Source organism: Belonocnema kinseyi, chromosome 4 (genome assembly GCF_010883055.1).
Source record: "Belonocnema kinseyi isolate 2016_QV_RU_SX_M_011 chromosome 4, B_treatae_v1, whole genome shotgun sequence".
Lineage (NCBI taxonomy): Eukaryota > Metazoa > Arthropoda > Insecta > Hymenoptera > Cynipidae > Belonocnema > Belonocnema kinseyi.
The window spans coordinates 24,716,922-24,729,464 of NC_046660.1; positions in this window are offsets into that span (position 1 = coordinate 24,716,922).

Genomic DNA, 12,543 nt, shown 5'->3' on the forward strand with positions numbered 1-12,543 from the left:
GTTTCTAGTTATTCACGATCTTTCACTTCTGTTTTCTGGGCCCATAACCTATAGAGCAGGTACCCGGAAGGTGGAATAACATTAATTGATAAACTGATCTGACTTAACTTGCATTTAATAAAGTATAAAACGATAGATATTTTATAGCATGGTGATTCATTGTCCAGAATTTTTAAATTCAGTAACATTAGACCCTGTCTAATTATTCCACACACAAACATACAGACTTAACTTGTGATGTAAAGCAAACTTTGATATGGTGGATTCACATTACATTTTTCCTCATACATATTTTTTCCTGACTTTCAGCGAAAGACCGAGTTAATAAAAAATTCAAAATCACAAACAGCATTATACTTTATAAAAAGCTTTTGCATTTGGAATTATTATTACAGTTTCTTCCTGAACTTTAAAGAGCTACTATCGAGTGTATAACAATGTCTCCCATTTTTATCGCTTTGCTCATCGTTGGAGTTGCATCTGGGTGTAAGTATAGTACTATTTACACCTTCATTAACTATCGTTATCGTTTTGATTTTTCAATTTATATTAAAATTCTCATTTTTTGCTACTAAACTGGTGACGTATTTAAAATTAGTATTGACTTTGAAAGGTGTCAACGCCGTTGAGAATAAGGACAAAATATTTTTGTTTATGCCGTTAGCAAGATTATTCGATTATGCGTTAAATGAGCCCTAGTTGAAGTGATTTGCCCATTTATTTATTAAATTATCACGTGAAAAAGACAAGAATAAAATTTATATTTATAAGGAACTTTGTACGTTCACTTCAACTATGGACAGGTGCTAGGTAATGTATTTTAAATTAAACATGCTCGCACATAAAAATTATTATTCAATGAAATAGGAAATTTTTTCAAATGATTAATAACTTTAAAAAAAGCCAAATTGCCAGTGATTAATATATTAAAATATAAAATTACTCAATTCAATTAACGCAAAATTGAATAACCTTCTCAAAGGTTTAAAAAAAATTATATTTCGGTGTGACCTCTGGACCAGGAAATCGGGAATACCGGAAAATAAATGATTTAGATTGTAATATTTTTTCGATTGTGATATTATTCAATTTACAGAGCGTGATTTCAAAATATTTACATTAAAAATTTTTCAATTCAGGTTTTTATTTTTAGGCGTACATTTTTAATTCAAAGAATTTTTGATACAAAAAAGTTTTATTTTATTGACTGTAAGTATGCAAAAATTATTTTTTACATTTGATTTGTACTTTAAGTAATAAAAACTTAACAATAATTGATTTTAAAAAAGGATTCTAAATCTGTTTATAATTTAAGAATTTCCAGACTTTAAAATTAAAGTATCTGATTAGAACTTTTTTACAGTTTTCAAGGTCAAAAAAGAAATAACGAGTTCGTAAACAAGCTATTTTGAATCAAAATTGAAAAAGTGAGCACATTTAAAACATTTTTTAACACACATTTTTTTAGGATTTCAAAACTCTATGTACAGTTATTCATAGTACTCAGCAACTCAAACAATTTTCTATATGACTTTTTTTTTGCAAAAAGAAAATTATTAGAGTTTTAGCATTTTTAAAATCCAAAAAAACAAACGAAAATGAACATTTTAAGCCAAGCAACGCATTATGTGTAAAAAACTCAAGAAAAAAAACGTTGATTTTTGAAACCCCTACAAGAATATCATAAAAACTTTTTTAATTCGGTCGAAAAGTTCAAAATCAAAATTTGATCGTTACAAAAATAATGAAAAATCTGAAAATTCCAAGTTTTTGTCACATTATGCAAGATACGAAGAAAATTAATAACCTGAAATTAAGAGCGCAGGAAATTTCTACAAATTTGTTATGAATCACGTTTCGATAGGATGCGTATTTTTTGTTTTTAGTCATAAAAACAATATTAAAAAAATATATATATATAAAAATTTTGGACTAACGACATAAGCTACGAAAAAACATGACACAAAACTTGTTTATCCAAAAAAGAGCTATAATTTTTGATAGGTCACGTAGTTTGTGCTCAAGTCGTGAAAAATAACATTCAAAATAAGAATATTAAATTTGGTTGAAAAAACGACTCAACGAAAGAACTAAAATTTACAGACAAAAGTTGTTCGTCTATAAATATCTATACGCACATTATTAATCATTTGTAGATAGAACGAGTAGATTTTCTTTCAATCGTAAAAAATAAGATTAAAAATAAAAAAATGAAATCTTTGGAAAAAGGACAGAAAGGACAAAACAGGACATAGGATCCTCAATAGGATCCTATACAAGTTCCTGTATAGAACCCTATATAGGTTTCTGTATTAGAACCTATGCAGATGCGCAGTAGTTATTCTTTAATCAGAAAAAACAAGATTGAAAATTTAAAAAAATTATAAACAAAAGGAAATAATAATTAGTAGGATTCAATTATTATGCATACTTTTGAATTCTAATGATATAAATAGATTGAAATGATACATATTTCTGCGCAGCTTAGAATGCAATTTAAACCAAAATAAGAAACAAATATTAAAGTAATCATGATAAATACAATTTGTCCTTTATTTTGCAATATCTGAAAAAGCAATCATAGGTAGACTTACATAAAAAATGTATTATATTTTATATATAAGTGTTGTTGTGTAAAAAATGTAAAAGCTCTTTGAGTATTATGAAAGGCTTCAAAAGAATAAAGAAATTTTTTTCAGGTTCCTAGGAAAATTGAAAATGGTTGTTCAATTTGAATATAAATTTTAAGAAGATATTTCGAAAGATTCAAAAAGACTTCCAAAATTATCAAAAAAGAATCGAGAATGTTTCCAGGATTTTTTTTAATTGCTAGGATTTTCTACAAATCGCTAGAAAAATTTGATGAATATATTTGAAAAAGAATTGCATTCCTAAAAAGCTTCTACATTTTTTTTGTTAAATCTCCAAAAATCGTCTTTTTTGTTCTAAAAATCAGGATGTGGCTATTTGCACCGGAATATCGTTACTAACAGCTTTTCAAGGATATTAAAACTATTAAAAGTAAAACAATTTATCTCCAATTTCAGAAGCGTTCCGTTAAAGAAATTAAATTGTTTGATTTTAAATAATTTAATATTTTGTTTAATAATATCCAGAGATTTAAGAGTTCTCAGTGAATTTAATGAAATTTTTGATTTTGGAACGTTCCAGAAACACATGGAATTTCACGAATTAAAAATATTCCAGGAATTCTTGGAATTCTGAATATTAAAGTAATTTGGAAGGTTCAAGGGTTTCAGGGATTTCATGAATTTCAGAGCATTGAACGAATTCATAATACCTGTAAATAAAAGTAACGGAGACATTATTAGGAATACAAAAAATCGAAGGATTTAAGGGGATTGGGAGAATTCCAGAAATTTCAGAAGGCTTAGGGAATTCAAGGAATTCAGAATATTTCAGGAATATTTTGTTCTAATTATTGCTCTAAATAAAAAGCTCTTAAATTCGAAAAAAAATAATTACATAAGAACGTCTACATAAGGACATTTTCGGGGAACGAGAAAAATTTGAGAACCAGAACAAGTGAGAAACGATACAACTGAAAATCAAGAGACAAAAGCGATTTTCAGTTGTTTCGTTTTTTACTTGTTGCGGTTCACAAACGTATCCATTGGATTTTTGTGTTTTCCCCACTATCTTTATTTACGACTCTTGAGTCGTTGTGGTTAATTTTTTATGATATAATCAATATTTCATCAAGAAAGAGATTTTTTCTATTTGAAAGCGTCTATTAAATGCATTTTTTGAGCAGAATTGTTAAAAAAATGAAAAATATTGTCAAACGTCACTTTCCTCCATCAGAATATTAATTTAGGGATAAAATGAACACTTGGACACAAAAAAATGGATTTTTTCTATCAAAGAGTGACCGTTTAATGCATTTGTTAATCAGTATAGTTTATAATAATGGTAAATATGTTGATTGTCTATTTCTGTCATTGAATTGTCATTTTTAAAGGCAAACCTATTGATTGTGCAGAAAAAATGCATTTTATATATACAGAGGCGCTTATTTATTAAATTTTTGTATAAAATTTGTTTATAACAATGAAAAAAATTATACTTTAGTGTCTTATTTTAACGAAACATTAATTTCGCTGGAAAAAACGTGATGAAAAGAACTTCCAGGTTTCAATCTACAACAATAATTGATTTTGTTCATAAATTTGTTTATAAAAATTGAACAGATTGCACGAACTTCATCTCAATTATCAGAATTTGTTAATCTATTGTAAATATATCAGTTTTGCACCTTTTTGAGGTAAAATCAATTACTGATACAGAAGAGGCAGCTCAAATACGAAAAATTATGGTTTTTTGGCATTTTGAAACTTGAATAACAAACAAAAAGAGCTTTTTTAGCAAAATGACCCGCGACAGACCTCTTCAGAATTTAATTAGCTTTAATTTTAAAAAAAAGATGAAGTCGAATTAAAATTGTAGGCTCTGGATCATTTCGAACCCCAATTTTCTAATTCGCCGCAGTGTGCGAGGTGGTTCCGACACGAGCCACACTATGTGGCCCCTTGCGGCCACATGTGGAAAATCCGATCGGGCCCGGATCGGAACTTAGGAATAAGTTAGATAATTTCTGAATGGAAAATTTCCGTTAAATAGATTTTTTTCAGGATGCTCTAACTTATAAGAGAAAATATAAGAGAAAAGTATAAGAGAAAATACATTTTTTTAGATGTGCAAAAAAGGTTATGCTTGCTTTAACTCATATACGTACAACTTTCATCTACGAAGCAAAGTCAAGTATTTAAAATAAAGTCAAGAAAAATCAAGTCAATTAAACTAAAGTATAACAGTAAAACTTTTCACCTGTAATTTGAACTTTGAAAAAAGAGCTTTTTTAGCAAAATGACCCGCGACAGACCTCTTCAGAATTTAATTAGCTTTAATTTAAAAAAAAAGATGAAGTCGAATTAAAATTGTAGGCTCTGGATCATTTCGAACCCCAATTTTCTAATTCGCCGCAGTGTGCGAGGTGGTTCCGACACGAGCCACACTATGTGGCCCCTTGCGGCCACATGTGGAAAATCCGATCGGGCCCGGATCGAAACTTAGGAATAAGTTAGGCAATTTCTGAATGGAAAATTTCCGTTAAATAGATTTTTTTCAGGATGCTCTAACTTATAAGAGAAAATAAATTTTTTTAGATGTGCAAAAAAGGTTATGCTTGCGTTAACTCATATACGTACGACTTTCATCTACGAAGCAAAGTCAAGTATTTAAAATAAAGTCAAGAAAAATCAAGTCAATTAAACTAAAGTATAACAGTAAAACTTTTCACCCTGTAATTTGAATTTTGACACAATTTAGTAGCCTCCCTCGAAAAATTATTAAATTTTAACTTATTTTCAGACGTAGTATGTTGCGGTCAATATTCTACACCTGCCCAATGTGAAAATCCTTGTCCAAAAACATGCGCTAACCGCAATGATCCTACAATTCGTCCATGTCCTAGAGTAAGTATGAAAAATATGAATTTTGAATACATTTTATAATTCTATAAAAAAAATGACTTCCTGTTTTTGTTTTCATTAAATGCAGAAGGATCATAAAAATAATTATATAGATGCTGTTTTAAGTTAAACAATTATAGATTTCAATGTGGTCTATTAGGATGTTGTTATTTATTAATTTGATATAGATGACATTGTTTTGCAATATTTTACAATTCTTTTATTTCAGCAGATATGTCGAGAGGGTTGTAACTGCATGGACGGATACGTGAAAGATGCGAAGCAGAATAATGAATGTGTTTTACCCAAAAATTGTATCCCATAAAATACAATGTAAAATATAATATATATTTTATTGCAAAAAAATTTTTTTCATGTCATTAAAAATATCTTGAACTTTTTTAAACATTTTAAAATTCGATTATGAATTGTAAAAGTTCTTAAATCAAATCCTCATCAGGCAATAATTCTAGTAAATAGTAACATTTTTGAGTCCAAGCATTATTGACATTTAGCAGAAATTTATTATTCTAAATTGTTAAATTTTATATTTGTAAATCAGTGCTGGAGCTTAAAAGAGTAAATTAATTGTTCTTTAAAACAAGAACATTCTTAGGTTCAAGGAGATTTTGAATTAAATATTTAATTATATTATTGCCATGGGGCACAATATAAGGAAATTCACTTTTTTTGCTTAGCTTGACGCTCCGATCTTTTGTACTCTGTATTTGTTTATTAATCATTTTTCCTCTCAAATTATGAAAGAACTGAAATTTTTTACATAACAATTTTTTTCGCTTTGATGACTGATCAGGAAAACTTTATATATTCTTAAATGAATGTTCAGGGGCTCAGAACACAAATAATTTGTTTGTGATTCCATTTATTTATTAGTGTAATATTTACATTCAATAAAAAAACTATTGAAAAATGTATAATAACCATTGTTATAAACAATTCTTGTGGGCAAATATTAGAATTTGAGATTTTTCCAATTATAATTTTGTTCAATTGCTAGCACGTCTTCACGTATTCCTTGAAATAATAAATATTTAACAATATTCGATGAAATAAAACAATGAAATTTTTGTAAACAAATTAGATAAACAAACTCAAAATGTTGGCCCTTTCGTATAGAAATTTTTTTGCACTGGGAATGTTTTTAACTATTCACAAAAATATTAGAAAAGTTAATAATAACTATTGTTATAAATAATTCTCGTGACAAAATATTCAAATGGAAGGTTTCATCAAAATTTTAATTTTCTTTAATTGCTACAATAGCTGCAGATATTCCTAAAAAATGTATCTGTGATGATATTTAGTCAAATATTACAAATTCAATGTTTATAACCAATTTACATAAACATATTCCAAATGCTGGTAGTTCACTTGAAAAAATTGGGGGTTTTAGATGCAATAGATTGAGAATGAATAAAAACACTGCATGCTAAGATTCATTAAATACCCAATATTTTGACAATAATCCACCGACTGGGCCATCAAAGAAAATTTTAATTTGATAAAAGCTTAAGTTTAAATATTTTGTCACAATAATTATTAATAACAGTGGTTATTGTTAAGTTCTTAAATATTTTTGTGACTGACAGTCATTCGTCCAAAAGCTCAAAGTATTTCTAATACAAAAAAATTTATATGCGAAAGGGTCAACATTTTGAATTTGTTCAGCTATTTTTTTTATAAAAATGTAAATCTTATATTTTGTAAAATATTATTAAATATTTATTATTTTAACGAATACGTGAAGTCGTTTTGGTGATTTAAGGAAATTATAATTCAAAAAATCTCAAAGTTAAATATTTTGCAACAAGAATTGTTTATAACAGTTGTTATTATGAACTTTTAATTAGTTTTGTTATTGAATGTCATTCCTTTATTAATGTGAAACGTAAAAAATTGTTATGTACAAAATCTTATTTTTTCCAAACATTAAGTGTAAAAATTATTAATAAACAATTGAAGGTGACAAAAAGTTCGGAACTTCAAGCTCTCTAGAATTTAAGGAACTTTAATTCAAACCAAAAAAATTAAAAATCGCACGAAAATTGAAGGCTCTGGACATTTTTGAACGAAAAAGTTCATTCGCTCCCACTATGCGTTATTGAAAGCGGTACAATTGCTTATAGAGTTTAATAGTTTATATTCTGTTAATTTCAGGAATGAGGTTTATAATGATCTAAATAACTATTTAATTAAAAATCTTCTTTAAATTTCAATTTTTAAATAAAATTAATAGGGGTTAAATGCAGCGAGAAAAAAGCTTCCAAAATCAGTCCTGTCATTGACTTTTTACCAAATTATTCGCTAAAACATTTTAATTACAATTACCACCACTTATAAAAATATTTCCTTCAAAACGTGTAATTGTTAAGATTTTAAAAGTACAAAGATTTTTTACAATCCAACTTAAGTTGCAGTGTCGCATATTTTTATTATTATATTTATGTTGGATATAAGTGATATATTTTTTATTGATTCTTCTGATCATGTATATGTTTTAAATATGTTTTTCATTAAGGACTTGAATATTATTAATTTTTTCATTACCTATTATAATAATTATAACAATAAATAGTTTTTTTTTAACTTAAAAAAGTAATGAAATCAATAATATCAGCAAAATAAATCATAGAAATGTAAAGTTCGAACTGCTTTCAAAATGTATCACAAAAATCAATTTTATTCATATGGAACTACATATTTTCATGAATTTTTCCAAATAATTAGTAATAGTTACCTTTATTTTTTTCATATTTTTGCAGTTTATTTGCAAACAACATCAAGTATTTAATTATTTTCGCTTTTTCTTTATAGAATTCAATGCAAAAGTCAGACCTAATTTTTTTGGCGCCATCTGTTGGATTAGTTTCACAGACTTTTCCCCTCCTGTTCGTAACAGAATTGCTACTCCATACACATAAAAGGTGGCAGCAGGGGGCTGTAGCGTAGTAAGTTGAAAAAAGACAAAGGTTTTTTTTAAAAAAGGATCCAGAGCCATTGCTATGATATTCGTAAAAGAGAAATTTATTATTCTTTGAGTGGTTTTTATAATAAAATAAAAAGTAAAATTAGTTATAATTATTTTAGTTCTAAGAAAAATTCAAAAATCTTGTTGTGAGCAGGATTGTAATGATCTAAATCTGTCATTTTCTTCAAATTCTAGTTACCTTCTTTTTTATAGAATATGATTTCAGCGAAGCAGCTTTTATGAAATTTAGAATCTTGGTGAAAAATGTCAATATTATCCCATATAATACAAAAAGAATCACTATTGTGGAAATGAACTAAATTTTTTGCAATGATATTACAATAGTTAATTGGTCGTTGGGGCTAATAAGAATGGTATCGTCAACATATTGGGACTAAATTTTGTTGGAAATTGTCATGTGTTTGAAATTTCGTCTTTAAGATCTTGCATAACTATATCCAATAAGGTTTCAGTAATTGATCACCTGGTTGAAGTGCAAAAGGATTGTTTACAGTAAATATCGTAAAATTTAAAAAATGTTGACAGCATTTAAAATTGTATTCCTTTTATAAATTCAAAAATAGATTATTTGAAACAAAAATCATTAGCTTTTTAAAAAGATGTACAATACACAATAATTTTTTGTTCGCGGAAAATTTAACAACTTTTTCCTAATAAAGAAAAATTATCCGTCTCGGAAAAGAATAAAAAAGAGGAAAGAAAAATAAGAAGGCAATCAACCAATTCTTCTTTTTTCTCTTTTTTTTATATATTTCGTCTTATTATTTTTATTATTATCAAATCACAATGAAAAAACATTTGTAAAAAATATTCACCAACGTTTCGGTACACATATCAAGGCAAGAAAAGAAACAAGAAATAATAAAAACACCCGAACAGGCAGGAACAGCAACAAAACCACGATGCTTCGTCTTCTTTTTCTGTGAGGAAGAGAGAATCGTGGGTTTGTTGGTGTTCCTGTCTGATCGAATATTCTTCATTTTTTTGTTTTAATTATTTAATTTTGAAGTTTTTTTTCTGTCTTGATGAGGGTGATGTATGAGTGCCGAAATGTTAGTGATTATTTTTGACAAATGTTTTGATATGTGTCATTTTCCTGTTCACTTTTTTTTTGAAAAAATGGTTATCTTTTTCAAATTTCAATGTAAACATTTTATGTTAGATGTTTAAATTTGTTCGTCGGATTCTTGATTTTATTTTCAGGAATTCTGCACATTCATTTTATTATCGGACGCTCAATAGGATTTTAAATTTAATTTTAATCTCATTTAAATTTCTTTAATTATAATGAATAGTTAATAGATTTCAAAAAAATGTCTAATTGTTCAACAACTTTAGATTATGCGAGTGTTTTTTGTATGATATTTATGTTTCTAAACAAAAAATTCTTATAACTGAATGAAATTATTTTCAAGCAAAATAAAGAAAATTACAAGTAACCAGCGGTTTTTAACGGAAATGTTGATATAGATTTGATAATTTTTTCATTTTTAAATACAAATTTACGGTGTGAAACGCTAAAATAGCTTAAAAGTCTTAAATTTTGAAAGTATTCTTTAAATATATTTTTTTATTTAAACTGACAATTTCCAGAAAAAAAGAACGTAATCTAAAATTGTTAAAATATTTTTAATCTTGTTTAAATTATAATAGTTTTTGTTTTAAAATACAAATTTTTATGCAAAACGCTTACATAAGTTAACACTTTTTTAAGTTTTGAATCTTTGCTTTTTATTTTTTCGTGTTGAAAATAATAATTTTCAACGAAAAGCAGTAACATAAACCAAAACTGTTCTCAGATTCTTAATTGAGTACAAATTATTATTATTTTTGTTTAAAACTACTAATACGTATTCTAATACGTGTACTTTATGTTTCTGATGTCGCTGGACACGTATATTTATTCGGAGGATTGAGCCAGCACGTCAGGATTTGCAGATAAATTTAAAAAATGGTTAAAAAGCTGGAATTTCTGCATAAATTTTGACCCTAAGCCTGCAAAACCCTTATTAATAAGCCCCAAACTCAGAAACACCAAACCACAAACCCCAAACCTTAAACAAAAAAGACCCAAACCCACAATCTCCATATCAATAAACCCACAAACCCCAAACGAAAAAGCTTAAAACCCTAAATCCACAAGCTCCAAACCCACAAACTCCTAATAAACAAGCTTCATATCCACAAACATGCAAACTCGAAACCAACAAATCCAAGACCCACAAGCTCCGAATCCACGATCGTACAAAACCCAAACCTACATGCTACACATCTACGAACCTACAAACCCCAAACCCACCAACCTCAAACCCCAAACCCAAAAATCCCAAACCCACAAACACCAAACTCCAAAACCTAAATCCACAAACCCACGAACCTGAATTACACAAGCCCAAATACCTCATATCTAATAATACCAATTGAGAAATTGATATAAATTGGGGTTCGTGGGTTTGGGGTTTGTACGTTTGTGGGTCTGGGGTTTGTGGGTTTAGGGTTTGTAGGTTTGTGGATATTGAGCTTGTTTATTTAGAGTTTGTGAGATTGGAACTTGTGGATTTGGGGTTTGTGGGTTTAGAGCTTTTTGGTTTGGGGTTTGTAGAATTGTTTATATGGAGCTTGTGGGTTTGCGCCTTGCTGGTTTAAAGTTGAAAAATGTATATAGTACAAATAATTTCATTTTTTGTAATGAAAATAATCCCTTAAAGCTTTTTATGTTGCTTTTTATCTTATGAAACGATTAATTAATTATTAGCTCATGTTGCTCACAATATTAAATTGTGATTTTGTTTAATTAAGGACCATAAATTAATTATGTACTTCAAGTTTATGTAATTGAATATTGGCCATAATTTGTATGCTCAAAGTTACCGAATGCTTAGAATGCCTTCTTTCCAATTAAATTATTTTTCGAAAGTTTTGCGATGTGAAATGAGCATCCGAATTCTGATTTGGAATTTTTGTACAAAAATATTTAAATTTTTCCTGGAATAGTTTAAAATCTTATTATTAATTGAATATTTCAGAAAAATATACAGTAAAACTTATTTGAATGATTCACTGAAAATAGCTAAGCGATACTAATTATGTTCATTTATTTTCAAGCTGTCTCTAGGACAATTATAAGATTTTTTTAAATGCTTTTGAAGTTGTGAAATGAGTATGAATTTAACTTCCAAAATTATGCATACATGTGTTTTTCTTTTAAATCAGTGTAAAAGGTTATTATTAATAAATAATTTAAAAGATGAAAAACCAATACATAATCATTCGAAAATTGGGTTAATGATGAAAATCATCACAAAACTTATCTCGCGCATGCGCGCACACATGATAGTCTAGTTTCAAATAAAAACTTGTCCGATAGAGTTATAAGGAACTTATGTTGTTCTTTATTATCCTTAATAATTTAAAATTAATACAGATTTTTACTTAATTTTACTTTTTTAACACTTGTGTTCCAAAGATTGTAGGTGCCGGAATGACGAAGGGTACACAAGAGATACTAAAACTGGTGAATGTGTCGATCCTCTAATGGAGATGCATTTTCAAATAAAATGTACTATTGTTCAACCAAGAAAAACTTTCCATTAACTACACATTTTTTGAAAAGAAACTGTTGAATTTTGAAGCCAAAATTTGAATTTCCTCGTAAATCTTTTAATTTTAAACGAAAAAGTCCAATTTAATTCAAAAATTAAATTTTGTATCAAGATAATTAAATCTTCAACCAATAAGTTTGATTTTCAAACAAAAAATATAATTTTTCTATTGAAATAGTTGAAATTTGAACCCATAAAGAATTTTCCCTCAAGAGAGCCAAAAATTGTCAAACATATTGTTGAACATTTGGGCCAACATTTTTTCAACTTCAACTTCAAATCTTTTCAAACAAAAAATATAATTTTTCTATTAAAATAATTGAAATTTGAACCCATTAAGAATTTTCCCTCAAGAGAGCCAAAAATTGTCAAACATATTGTTGAACATTTGGGCCAACATTTTTTCAACTTCAACTTCAAATCTTTTCAAACAAAAAAT